The 12,761-nt window shown below is 35.3% G+C and overlaps 1 pseudogene; it reads right to left on the reverse strand.

Moving 5' to 3' along the window:
• Nucleotides 1-9,363: 9,363 nt before the first annotated feature.
• Nucleotides 9,364-11,146, reverse strand: LOC107727825 (C3a anaphylatoxin chemotactic receptor-like; annotated as a pseudogene).
• Nucleotides 11,147-12,761: the final 1,615 nt, after the last annotated feature.

A 12,761-nucleotide genomic window follows, 5' to 3' on the forward strand; every position in this document is an offset into this window, starting at 1 on the left:
GTTTTGTAATACTAAGAATCGATTATAATCGATATTTTTACCCAGCCCTATAAACAGGGCAGTTTTATCATAGGAAGAATGCAAAACATTTAAATGCAAGCATTTCGGTCAAATGTAATTTATGCAATATTTCAAACCTTTACCCCTGGGGTGGAAATCAACGCAGGTAACATTTAAAAGTAACCCAATTCCGTGGGAAAAACACGGACTTATATAGCGCATCCAACACTAGCTGCAGGAGTCAGATTTGACTGGCTTTGGCTTGGGCATTTGTTTCCAAATGACCATAACAACATTTCAGATGCTGTGGAATGAGATCAGTCTGCTGGTTAGTCAGGTTATGCCGTCAGTCACATTCATTTTTTTGATGTGCATGGAGGAATATTCAGCAAATGCATTTCCATCTTCCATTATTCGCATGAACCCTTTTTCACACAAGTCAAAACCCACCTCAAGCGAGCGTAAAAACGTTTGCAAATTAAGGAATTTTTTTTATTAGAAATTTGGCGTTTCCATTACTTGTTTCTTTATAGCACTTCTATTGAATAGCGGGGTTTAATTCGCACACTTCAATAGTATTTATAGCTCCTATAACTTAAGACATGCTGTGTGACTATATGAGGAAGAATTACCTCAAAATAGACCTTAGACAGGGTAATTCCATATTTTATTTGTGACAGGAATGAAAACGAGGCTGTGAGGGACTGAACATTCAATAGATTGTGTTGTTGTTTGAAAACATACCGATTGTTCAGCTGACAAAATGCCTTTCTGAGAAAAGAAAAATAAACTTTAAGTAGACAAAAAACGAAGTAAAAGAGTTTCGAAATGACGTTTATATAGTGCATGCCATTGTAACTATTAGTAACTTTGATATTTATATTGATTTGTGTATTTTTAAGTGCATCTGCATCAACTGTGACCTTTAGCGCAGTGTCATCCCGGTGTTTTTTGTGAAGGGCCCAGAAGCAGGTGTAACGTCTTTTACTCTTGTGTATTCACACACAGACGGACAAATCCTCACGGCACGTCAGGCTGGCTCAACACAACACATCTCTCAGCCAGACGACTGGCCGACAAATCCCAGCAGGCAGCTGCCCAGAATATCAAAGCACAGTTTTGTCATGCTTACAGAGTGACTACACACAGACAAATGAGAAAATGACAGCGCTTATTAAACACACTCCCTCACTGCCAGACGCTTACAGGGAGCATATTTAGCACAGACAAAAGTTACAGCAGTAATGATGAATGTGAGTCTCCAGCACCATTACTGGGGGTTTCTTTTACCATATAACCATAAATAATGGAGAAAAAGGAAGGTGGATGTCATAAAAAGGCTTTGATGGTTAATATACGAGCGCATACACAGATAACTGAGCATTATAATCTGGATGACATATTGCTGGATTAAGTTGGATGTTCGTATAAGATTAAAAAAAATATATATATATAACTACTTGTTCAAAGAACATTCAAAATTAACATTCCCATAATGTTTGCAAAATGATACAATGGAATGTTTTCTTAACATTTAAATAACCAAGAACAAATTTGTAAAAACATTAAAAAAAAAAAAGTGGATGCTTTTAATTTCCAGAAATAATGTTTTTATAATGGGAATGTTAGCAAAAGTTCTTAGAACATATTTTTGTTAGCTGAGAATATACTGTAGTCATTTTTTTTATTAGCTCAAATTAAATATGATGTGAACCCAGACAAAGGTCAGAAGAGGTCAAATCAGCAAGGAAACATCTAGGGCATATTTTCATTTTTCCAGGTATTACATCTTACTTTGCAAACAAACGTTAATGTCTAAAATGTCCCATAACAAACATTAAAAAGAGCATCTGTCATTAAAAAGTCAAATTCAAAAGAAAAAGTTAATATCAATATCAATATCATATCATTCTGTTAGCTTCACCTAAACAAAAAAATTATTCACTTTTGTTGATCCAATATATCTTAACTGCTTCAGATAAAATAAAATAAAAAGCTATATTTGCATGGACAAAAAAACTTTTTTTCCTAAGTATAATGTACAGGAGGCAGCAAGTGAAAAGTAATTGATAACTGCAATATTAACCAAGCAATTTCTCATTAAATGAAGCAACATGCATCATAGCTTTTATTACAGCTGCTAACAACTACAAAATCAACAATAGAAGACAAACCATTCTAGATCTCCAACATGACTGATCATTAAACACCTTGCTCAAAAACACAAAGATATATTTAATTTCAGCATTTATTCTCCCAATCCAGTCCCATGTAAAGCATGCTGGGAAATCCATGCCAGTTTCAGTCAAAGCCAACAAAAATGATTAATCTATTTCCAACCAGCGTTTTTATAGTTAACTAATTTAAAACCATAAACTATTTTTGTTACTTATAAAATAAACTTTAACTGAAATAAAATCTAGGCCTATAATAAAATAAAATATATTTTATTTCAGCCACTTGCCAAGGCAACATTTCTCATTTAGTTTACTAAAATAACTTAAAAAATGTTAATAAAAATTAATAAACATATTACATAGATATTGACATTAAAAAAAAATAAACATAAAATTGACAAAATTACTAAAACTTTAACTAAAACTAAAATTAAAACAGACAATATAAAAAATAAAAACTATTTAAAAATCTTGATAAAACCTATAATAGTATACAAATGATACAAAATCTAACAGATAAAATATAGAAATTTAATTGGATTCAATGTAATGCAATACAGTTGTGATGGTAATTTAACTCAAAACGAAAACAAAAAATTAAATAAAAAAATATTAAGTGAACTGAATGTCATGCAATTACTTTGAGACAGAATGTTAAAGAATTGTGTTGCTTCAGTGCACTGAACAAGGAGCAAAAATCATTTTTAGCATATGTTTATCAAACCCATGACATCACCAGTTAAGCCACACGACCTCCAGGAGTACTTTTGACCCTGACGTGGTAATTATGATCAGAATGGTACATTTTGTTGCTAGTTTCCTACTAAAGGCACTGATGAGAGTGATGTGTGATGATCTAAAGCCTGTAAGTCCAGCAGTGCTGTTTGCTGTGGTAAGTTGTCGACTCCAATGGGAACGGTGGCATTCCTCTTGGCTTAAACGCACCGATACTGCGGGTCAGAGCTCCATTTGTCTTTTGTGTTTTTGCTCCAGAAATAAACGATGATGAGATCGAAAGAGAGAAGAGAAACTGCCAGATCGCCCACAGGCCGGCCTGTACCTGCACCACACTTCATCTGTGAGTCGTTCACAACTAATCATTCTTTCTGAATTTGCTCAGTATTTTGATGTCTTCATTTGACAGAAAGTGCAGGACTGAAGCTCGTTTGGAGGTTAATTGGTCAACACATGCACAAAAGGTCAAAAGGTACTTCCTATGAGTTTCATATCCCAACTAACAGAGAAAATTCTCACAACTTTCACTAACGTTTTTTAGAAGTTATGACAAAACGTTCTTGAAGTAATGTTTATGGAACGTTCATATTAATTTTATTTTATATAGGTTTATTAATATTTGATATATGTTCTCATAATGTTGAGAAAGCGTTCCGAAATCAACGTTCTCTGAACGTCCTTGTTATTTGTCCTTGATAAACATTGTAAGAAACGTTTACATAACCTTTAAATAAATAATGTTAAAATCGCAAAAAACGGACACTTTAATGTTCTATATATTAAAGATATATATTATTATATCTATACATAATATTAAAAACAAACATTCAAATAACATTTTGGGTGAAAATAAAGACAGTAGAATGTTATAAAAACGTTTTTGTAACCCTTTAAATAACGTTATAATCATAAAAAGGAAACTGGACAATTCAACAATCTTAGAATAATAAAAAATAAACTTTCAAATAAAAAAGAAAAAGTTTCTAGAATGTTGACGTTTTTGTAACCTTTAAATATAGCATTATCGCAACGAGAAAACTAGACATTTTTACGTTCTTAGCATATTAAACATGAAAATTCAAATAATGTTATATTTTGGAAAACTTACAATTTGGGTGAAAATAAAGTTACTTAGAAACGTTTTTGTAACCTTTAAATAATGTTCTAATCACGACAAAGAAACTGGACAATTCAACATTGTTGGAATATTAAAAATTCAAATAAAGTTATATTTTGGGTAAAAATAAACTATTTTGTAACCTTTAAATAATGTTCTAACCAAAACAAGAAAACTAGGCAATTCTACGGTGGCCGAGAAGTGCAAAACAAATCACAATTCTGAAAACAAAATAACAAAATTACAAACGCAAATGCAAATGCAAGTCTAAAAAACTAAATAACAATTCAGAAAACACAACAACAATTCAGAAAGCATTATAACAAGTCAGAAAACAAGGAGGAAAAAAAAGTTCGGCAAAAGGCGGGATCGAACCCGGGTCGATCGCGTCAAAAAGCCGACAACACGCGCTTATCCATCTGCGCCAATTCAATGTTCTTAGAATAAAACAACAACAACAAAAACGCTGAAATAAACTTGCATTTTGGGGAAAAATAAAGTTAGTAGAATGTTGTAAAAATGTTTTTGTAACTTTAAATAACGTTCTCTTTATGAAAGAAAACTGGACATTTCAACATTCTAAAAACATTTCAAAACAATGTTTCCACAACATTTTTATAACCTAAACTTGGATTTAGGAAGCTAGTGGAATTTCTTTGCAAGTTGAGGGCTTGTCAATTAAAGAATCACACTGGAAGTTAACTGGCACTGACTGTAATAAAATCTAATTGTGATTGTAGACTAGATAATGTAGTTTGCATGCATTTTGATGAAGAAGAATAGCGACCATGCTTGTCAGAAAATACTAATGTGCATCATTTGCTCTTCATTTTATTGCTAAAAAGTCAAGCACAGTTTCTGAACTCGTAAGTAGGAACTTCCCAGAAGTGAAAGTGAAATTGTGCTGCATGTACATTGGGGAACATCTCAAATTTAATGCAAAGTGTCTTGAAAATGTTCTAATTTCTCTTGATTATGAATTATGTGTCAATTGCGGTTTGTCTTAGTTTGCGTGGAATACAATCATTCCCTGTAAAAAATGGTTTGTCCATGTATAATAAGGATCTACAGATATTGCATGCTCCGATGAAAGATGACGATTCGTTATACCACAAGCACTGATGCACAGCTATCCGTCACCCCGAGATGTTCTGCTTTCATTGTTTCAAATGATTAATTTGGCACGTATTCATGATAAATACGGGCTGAAGAAGTTTTGGGAAGAGAAGATCGAAAGCCATGTTCAGAGGATGGGAAATGAAGACTCGAGAATGAAGAACAGCGCTTTATCCAAGTGTGTATATGTCTATCACAGAGAATCAGATCTCTTCTTTCATAATTGCTGCTACAGAATAACTTCATCCAATGTGTTGCTTTTCTTTCCATTTGTCACTTTTCGAGCTAATTGTCCTGGGTGGTAATTGTAAAGAAAGATTAGGTCGAATAAACTGAAATGAAAAGATAATATTGATAAACGACCTTGAGTCACAAAACCCAACCTGCTGGAATGAACCTTATGGGAGGAAACTGGAAAACTCGTCATTGTTTTTTCTGACCTAGTTTAGGATCCATAAACAGTTTCTGGCTTTTGGAAATGAAAAGCATCCCAATGAGAGTCCAGAGGTTAACGGGTAAATCCAGAGGCGCTTCTATTGCTTGTTTTTGCTGCCCTCTAGTGTTTCCTTCAGGAAGGTCATGTGGATTAGCACATACACTGGTACAAATCTTCAGATCAAAGGCAGTGCTCTACAGCTGTAGAGACGAGGGCGGCTTTCTGAGTGTGTAATGAATACATTGTTCATACAGATGAACCGCAACAGGCTTCAAAGCAAATCCAAGGGTTTATTAATACTCAGATCCAAATCTGAGCAATGTTGGAGAGGCTACTTTGAACCAGGCTAAATGTAAGTCAGAATAGTGTCTAAGTAAATTATTATAGAAGTGGCTCATAAAAAAGTAACTAAAATGGTTTTATTATTATGCAGCCTATTTAAAAAATATTTAATTCTATTCTGCAACATTGCATTATAAAACTTTGTTTATTTCTATGAAACCAGGTAATTATAAAATATTAATATAAAAATATACATAAAATTAATCAATATAAATATTAAATACACACTTTACATCAGACATCATTCTAATATGCTGATTTGCTGTAAAAAAAAAAAAAAAAAAAAAAAACTTATTTTTATCATCAATGTTGAAAACATAAAACTTCATACTTTTGTGGAAACCATGACACTGCGATTCAAAAGTTTTTTTTTCTCAAGCATGGATGCATTAAATTGATCAAAAATGACAGTAAAGACATTTATAATGTTATATAATATTTCTATTTGAAATAAACATTCTTCCATTTCCAGAAAAATGTTAAGCAGCAAAAATTGTTTTTAGCATTGATAATAATAAGAACCATGTATTAGGGTTATGTTTGGTTTGTGTTCTAGTTTTCATTGTGTTTTCAGTTGGCCTGTTCCCCGGTGACCTAGTTTCCTGATTATGTCATTTTGTTCACCTGTGTCTTGTTAATTTACTCGTTAGTTCCTCGTTTGGTTGAATATTTATAACCCTGCCTTGCCACAGTTTTTTTGTCCTGTCTCACGTCGTGTTAAGAGGTTGTGTTCGTCTGTTTGCCCTTGTGGATTTATTAAAGACTCGGTTTGTTTGACTATCTGCCTGCTATGTACCCCTTCGAGCTCCTTTCCCCTGGCAACCCGTGACGTATTAATTGTGAGCAACAAATCAGTAGTGATGGCGAAGTGAAGCGTTCTGAACCAGTGAAGCTTTCATCACAATTGTATCGGAAAAAGGTTCATTACTTGAAGCTTTTTAAAACGGTTAATGCTGTGGCCATCTAGTGGTCATAAAAATACATAACACCTTCCAAAGTGTTATGTTCCATTACAGCCAGTGGTTTCACATCTGGTTCTAAAACTGATTTTTTTTTTTGCATTATATTTTATATAAATAATGTTTATTGTCAAAGTCATTCATTTGTGTCGGTGTACTGGCACTAAAATAAGTAAAATAAATAAATGGTTTTCAGGCGAATGAAGCTTCGGACGTCACAGATCACGTGCTTTTCTCAAAACGAATCAAGCTCCGATACAGTGCTTTAAAGTGAAATGTGTTGTTTTTTTTATACAAGCTTCGAAGCTTCAGTGTTGAACGTAACATCACTACAAATCAGCACATTATTATGATTTCTGAAGATCATGTGACACTGAAGACTGGAGTAATGATGCTGAAAATACAGCTTTTGATCACAGCAATAAATTACATTTTACAATATATTCACATAGAAAACAGTAAATCACAATAATGATTCACAATTTTACTGTTTTTTTTCTGTATTTTTGATCAAATAAATGAAGCCTCGTGAGCATAAGAGACTTGTTTCAAAAACCTTAAAAACATCTTAATTATTCCAGACTTTTGAATGGTAATTTAGATTTCAAATTAATTAGCAAATGTTTAACTGTTCATAAAAATGAAACATATTTGCTGAGATGAGACGCTCCAAAACCACTTGTATCATCAATAAGAAGGGGTTTGTGTGTGTAGGACCTTCAGTTGTTACAGTAAAGTCTATGTGCGCATACAGCAATAAAGCACATTTATCATAAATCCGCTATGTTTTCTTTCAGGTTACGTGAGGAGTGGGTCCAGAGGCTTCAGTTTCAGAACCAGCACGTGATCGAGAGAATGAGAGAGCAACAAATAAGAAGAGCTCAGAGGATTCAAGGGATTTTAAGAGTTTGGACGGCTTGAATAATTTTCGGCCGGCGTGAAAACCAAAAGCACTTCTCTAATGCACTTCCTCAGAATGCCTGACATCATATATCAGCATGAAAGCCTAGTTCTTTAACTTAAATGAGTTAAATAGTTTTTTGATGCAGCCTTTGGGACAGAAAGACGCTGTTGCAGACATACACCATTAAACTCAATGTGATCCTGCCTTCAAGCATCCGTCTTTCATATAAGGCTCATTGGGTTACATAGAATAGAGTCTCGTTTTTAATAAAAGTTAAATATCATACATTTACTGTGTGGGCTTTTAATGCTTTATGCTTTTTCTGAGAAAGACAATATTCATAATTTGTCATGGTTGCTCACTTTCTGTTTTACGACATTTCCCTCTTTAAGAATAGCCTAATAGTTTGCTCTTTTTGCCATCATATGAGACATGATGTCATAAATCCTTTGCACCACATGGGTCAAACACATGTAGGTTCTCAGTATTTTAGACTTAGCAAGCTCAAGAATAAGAATATGAATAAACTACTCACACTATTTATACTACAAAAGACGTGCAGAATTAATACTGCTCACACTGATCCAGAATCAGGTCACTTTTATAGCATTTTATAGTACAGAAAGTGTTATAAGAGAACATTTTGACATTAATTTTATTTACATTTGCATTTATGATAATGCATTTTGAATGCAAACCTTTAAGTCTTTCATCTGTCATTTAATTGACGAGTTTCTCTTGAAAAAAAAAAGGAAAAAGAGGAACTTCTTGTTACAAAATTTCTTAGCAGTTGCTGGTTTTAGTAATTGTCGGTAAATGTGTGTGTCACTACTGATGTAATGTTCATATACATTTACAGCAAAGTATTTGGAATCTTAAAATCTGTCATTTAATTTAACAAGTGTCTCCTGGTCACTTTCCTGTCACGAAGTTGTTTTGTTGCAGTGGTCAGTTTTCTTAGTAATTGCCTCCAAATGTGCATGTCTTTGTTCCTTTTTTTTTTTATCTAGCCACAATCCTCATTTAAAATAAAAAATTCAAATTACAAGTGAATTAAAGGTTCAATGAACATTACAATAATGATCAAATTTAACTTTTAGCATTTTATATTTAAAACAATGTTTATGCATCATGCACTTTGCTTTTGAGTTATCACACCATAACACCAAACACCAAAATGACTAAATCACTGTGATAAGGGAGAGTAAAATAAAACCTGTTTTTATTATATTTACAATTGCAACCTTTAAATTACATTTTTTATTTTACTTCATGAATTCAGCATAGAAACCACATGCCATTATTAGTGAAATATTACAAGCTTTTTCTAAGCTGATAGCAACCAAAAAAGTTAATCAAGCATCAGTATTCCATCATGGTGATGTTAAGCTTTGACGATAGTTCACAAATCACTGAAAATACATCAACAATAGAGAGAAAAACACACAGGAATGATGAATAAGAGTTGACGCTGACTTAGAGTTGATGAATTTCGAAAAGAAATAATTAGAACAACATTATTAGAATAGTAATAAAAATCAATCAGAAAATGCAGTATAAATGAGTTGATATCTTCACTACACTGAGTGCATTTGTTGTGACACTGTGGATCGTGACGCTTGTGTTCCCTCCTCAGAGAAAACTCTTTCAAAAACACGTCTTAGAGAAAGTTTAACATTGCTCTTAAAATCCTGCCCCATGAAGACATACAGAACGGGGTTCAGACAGCTGTTGACATACGCCAAAGAGACGGCCAACGGATCCACTGCAACAGCCACAGCGGTACTGGATTCCTCTCCGTACAGTATTATCAAATCTACTATGTGATATGGCAGCCAGCAGAGAAAAAAGGCCACGATTACAGCCAACATGAAGCGAAACGCTCGTCCAGAGTGAAAATGACTCCTGCCTAACTTGCATGCGATGAATCCGTAGCATGTTGTGATCCATACGAGAGGAACCAAAAAGCCAAACACAAATCTGATGATGCTTAACCTTCCATACAATTTAAAATTGTCTTCATTATATTGAAAATGCAGGCAGTATGTTTTGTTATTTACTGTGTAAGTCTCTCTTAACATCATAAAAGGCAGACTAAGAATTGAAGCCAGAATCCAAGCCGTTGCGCAGGACAGTCGTGCGATGAACAAGCTGCGATGATTTTGAGCCCAAACCGGTGTGATCACAAGAGTAAACCGATCCAGACTAATCAAGTTCAAGGTGAAAATGCTGGCAAACATGGTGATGAGCATAATGAAGTGGAGAATCTTGCACATTATGGATCCGTACGGCCAGTGTTCATTAAAAGCGCTCTCGGTTACATAGTAAAGAGTGGAAAGGCATCACAAGAGGTCGGCGATCGCTAGATTGAGAAACCCTACTGTATTAACAGTCCTCTTCATCTTCAATCCAGCAGCATACACGACAAATGCATTCCCAGGAACGCCGAGGATCAAGGTCAGGTAGTAGAAGACCAGAGAAATCTCTGTCATAGAATTCCTCAACTTTTCACAATCCTGACAAAAATCTTCGTAAAAATAATCAGAAACATTATCATGATAGTCATAATTTGGCTGGTTCATTTTGCTTGAGTTGCTGCTGTCCAAAGTACTCTGCTTATCCTGTAAATATCATATATTATCAGCGTCAAACATTTATTCATTCAATTAGCAGATTCTTTTATCCAAAGTGACTTACGAACAATGTTCCCTCTAAGTTGCGCAGTCGCGACAGAAGAAATTATGTGCCGCGGACAGGACAGGCGCAAAAATGAATTGGGAAAGCCATTTGACTGAATTCTAGTAAATGCGAAATAATTGCAATGCTCGGGCAAACCACTACAGAGTTGGTGTTGCTGTAGAATTAGAACCGGCGAATGCGGTTTACAGGTTTTTTTTAATGATTTTTAATAGAATTTCTTGGTGGCACAGCACTGTAAAAAATGTTTTCTAAAGTAACCTAAAATGAGAGAACTCTAAAAAGAGTCAATCAAATATAAATAGCACATAAAAGGGGTCATATGATGCGATTTCAATTGTTCCTTTCTCTTTGGAGTGTTACAAGCTCTTGGTGCATAAAGAAGATCTGTAAAGTTGCAAAGACTAAAGTCTCAAATCCAAAGAGATATTCTTTATAAAAGTTAAGAGTCAACCACACCTATAAGAGTTACACACTTATTTGTGTGTGCGCTGTACAGATATAAAGGTATAAAGAATGTTTTTGCTCAGGTTGCTGAAACGTCTGACCAATAGAGAAAACTTTTGCTCTGGAGGCCCCTATGAGCAGGGTTACGGGACGGAAGGCCTCCAGGGCGGCGCCCATTCCGGGATCCATGGCGGATCCGGCAGTTCGGGGCGCCATGGCGGAGCAGGTAGTTCAGGAGGCCATGGCAAAGCAGCCTCCGAGGCCGCGGCCCCAGCCCCCGCAGCGGGCTTGTGGGAGCCGTGGCCGGCAGACTTGACAACGGCGCGGGCGGCGGGCTTGAGTGAGCCGTGGCCGGCAGGCATGACAACGGCGCAGGGCAGCGGGCTTGAGTGAGCCGTAGCCGGCAGGCATGACAACGGCGCGGCCAGCGGGCTTGACTTCTGAGCGGCCGGTGGGCTTGAGTGAGCCGTGGCCGGCAGGCATGACAACAGCGTGGCCGGCGGGCTTGTCTTCTGAGCGGCCGGCGGGCTTGACTTCTGAGCGGCCGTTGTCTTGGTCTAGTCTTCTGTCACAACACACACACGAGGATAACCGAAACTAAGGAGCGAGGAGACGAGGAATATACGAAACAGTCTTTAATCCATGGAACACAGGGTACATCAACACAGGAGACAGCAGAAAACACATCCACGTAACGAGTAGACCCGACAAAGGGACAACAGAACAGGAAGAAACTAAATACAAGGGATAATTACAAACACAGGTGAATGGAATAAACAATTAACTAAACAAGGACAGGAAAATTACCAAATATGGAAACACAGGAAGGCACATGAGGAGCAAAACACACACAAAACACAGACCAGAGTCTGACACAGACAGACAGACAGACAGTAAAAATTAGTTTGTGTTCTTTGCTCTTTGGTGAGAAAACCCAGGATGGGATATGGACAAACGCTTCTTTTTTATTAAATAAAAAAGGTTTTATTACCAAATGATCAATACACTCAAATAGAGTAATCTCTTATTTACCAAAATATTAATAGGAGAAATTTTTTTCTTTTTTGATTTGACAATATTCTACTATCATTCAAATTTAATGAGAAGTGCATGGAACATAGCAAAATAACACGCATTCTGTTACACAAAACTAAACAAAAATCTAGAAAATGTATCTAAAGAACCAAGTTATGGTTTTGATATAAATATAAAAACTAATATAAAACACCATTTCATAGTCATTTTTATGTTAAGTTATCATGGCAAATGAGTCATTTATGTACAGGACACCAAAAGGCACCCTACAGTGATATTGACCCTATAATGAGCAGAGAACGCATCCATCTGATTAGATTAAAGATTGAAGAAGATTTTTAGCTGAAACCGTGGTCCTTCGTGATTAATAAAATGCATGTCAGCGGCTACTGGTTTTTAAGAAAAAAGAAAAGTATATCAAGGAACACAAAATTAATACCTGTCTCCTGAAGGCATATTGAGGTCTTATGAAGCAAAACAGTCGGTCTGTGCAAGAAACTGAACATTATTTACAACATTATGTTACAAATGTAATCCTATTTTAAAGTGTTAGCATTTTATATCCAAACAGTCGTGCTTAAAGATGGTCAGGCACTGAAATCCTGTTCATCTTTAAATATCTACACAGTTCAAGCGGCGGTCTGAAATAGTTTATTTAATCTCCAAACAGGCAAAAGTGCACTTTAAGAATGAAAAAGTGGCATAGATGAGTTTGAAGTTCGCTTTCTGATTTTTCACGTCACTAGCAACTTCGCTGGCTTAACGAATGCATAAAAGAGACCAACTGGACACAAAC

The sequence above is a fragment of the Sinocyclocheilus rhinocerous genome, unplaced genomic scaffold, assembly GCF_001515625.1.
Source record: "Sinocyclocheilus rhinocerous isolate Xijiao unplaced genomic scaffold, SAMN03320098_v1.1 scaffold42, whole genome shotgun sequence".
Classification (NCBI taxonomy): Eukaryota; Metazoa; Chordata; class Actinopteri; order Cypriniformes; family Cyprinidae; genus Sinocyclocheilus; species Sinocyclocheilus rhinocerous.